Here is a 2,221-nt window from a genome sequence, read left to right as displayed (position 1 = left end):
GCAGTAGTATCAAAGGTTAAGGATTAAGTGAATGCTTGGTTAAAGAGATGCGTCTTTAATCTAGTTTTAAACTGGGACAGCGAGTCTGAGTCTCGTACAATATCAGGAAGGCTATTCCAGAGTTTAGGAGCTAAATGCGAGAACGCCCTCCCTCCTTTAGTGGACTTAGATATCCTAGGAATGACCAGAAGCCTCGAATTTAGTGATCTTAAAGAGCGCGATGGATTGTATGGCGATAGAAGGTCTGTTAAATACACAGGAGCTAAACCATTTAGGGCTTTATAGGTCAGTAGGAATACTTTGTAATTGATACGTAACTTAATAGGTAACCAGTGTAGAGATGATAAAATAGGTGTTATATGATCATATTTTCTTGATCTAGTAAGAACTCTAGCAGCTGCATTTTGCACTAACTGTAGCTTGTTGATTGAGGATGCAGGACAACCAGCTAATAAAGCATTACAGTAATCTAGGTTCGAGGTCATGAATGCATGAACTAACTTTAAACAGATAGCATGTTGCGTAGCTTAGCAATGTTTCTAAGGTGGAAAAAGGCTGTTCTTGTAATATATGAAATATGATTTTCGAAAGTCAAATTGCGGTCTAGTATAACACCCAGGTCTTTTACTGTAGTGGATAAAGTAACAGGACTTCCTTCTAAATTAAAGTTGTATTGTAAGGGAATTTGTGGGTAGTTTTTTGGACCAATAAGTAGTACCTCCGTTTTATCTGAATTAAATAGCAGGAAATTACACGTCATCCAGCATTTTATATCATTTAGACACTCTGTCAATTTAGATAAGTTAGTGTTTTCATCTGGTCGTGATGAGATATATAATTGAGTGTCATCAGCATAACAGTGGAAATTAATTCCATGTTTTCTTATAATATTACCAAGTGGCAGCATATATATTGAGAATAGCAGAGGGCCTAACACCGATCCTTGCGGCACTCCATAGTCTACTGACGTTATCTTTGATTTTTCCCCATTTAAACAGACAAAATAGTAGCGGTCTGATAAGTACGATCTAAACCAGCTTAATGCCTGTCCCTGAACACCAGTGTAGTTTTGTAGTCGATCCAAGAGTATTTTATGATCGATAGTATCGAACGCAGCACTAAGATCGAGTAGAACTAGTATTGAGATACAGCCTTGGTCAGAAGCTAAAAGTAAATCATTTGTAATTTTAACTAGCGCAGTTTCTGTGCTATGATGCGGTCTGAATCCCGACTGGAATTTTTCATAGATATCATTTTCTTGTAAGAAAGAGCACAATTGAGCGGACACAATTTTTTCTAGTATTTTAGACATAAATGGAAGATTTGAGATGGGTCTGTAATTTGCTAAGTTATTTGGATCTAATTGCGGTTTCTTAATGAGAGGTTTTATTACTGCAAGCTTGAATATTTTTGGTACATGACCTAAAAATAAAGACGAGTTAATAATATTAAGAAGAGGCTCTTCGACTACAGTTAACACTTCTTTCAGTAGTTTAGTGGGTATTGGATCTAATAAACATGTTGTTGGTTTAGATGCAATGATAAGTTTATTTAGCTCTTCCTGTCCTATAGTTGTAAAGCGGTGAAGTTGTTCTGGAGGGGCCATAATTGAGGCTGAATCATAAGACATCATAGAGGATTGTATATTTACAATTGTGTTTCGGATGCTTTCTATTTTCTCATTGAAGTAATTCATAAAATCATTACTACTATATTGTAATGGAATATTTTGCTCTGGTGATGTTTGTTTATTTGTTAGTCTAGCCACGGTGTTGAATAAAAACCTTGGATTATTTTGGTTATTTTCTATTAGATTGCGGAGATGCTCAGCCCTGGCTGCTTTTAGAGCCTTTTTATAACGTGGCATACTGTCTTTCCACGCGATTCTAAAGACCTCTAAATTAGTTTGTTTCCATTTACGCTCTAAGTTACGAGTTTCTCTCTTGATTGCATGCGTAGCACTGTTGTACCATGGTGCTTTAGTTTTCTCTCTAACCTTTTTTAATCTAATTGGTGCAACAATATCTAGTGTACTAGAGAACATGGTGCTCAAACTGCTAGTCATTTCCTCTAGTTCATCTGTTTGTTTGGGTGCACTGCGCAGCTGAGATAGATCAGGTAAGCTATTTGAGAATCTATCTATAGTGGTTGGAAGGATTGTTCTGCCTGGTCTATAACGTGGCGCAACATGACAAATTTCAGCAGTACGTATTATACAAGT

The sequence above is a fragment of the Siphateles boraxobius genome, unplaced genomic scaffold, assembly GCF_051911475.1.
Source record: "Siphateles boraxobius isolate OS27281-9 unplaced genomic scaffold, OSU_SipBor_1 1, whole genome shotgun sequence".
NCBI lineage: Eukaryota > Metazoa > Chordata > Actinopteri > Cypriniformes > Leuciscidae > Siphateles > Siphateles boraxobius.
Note: the sequence above shows the minus strand (reverse complement) of the source record.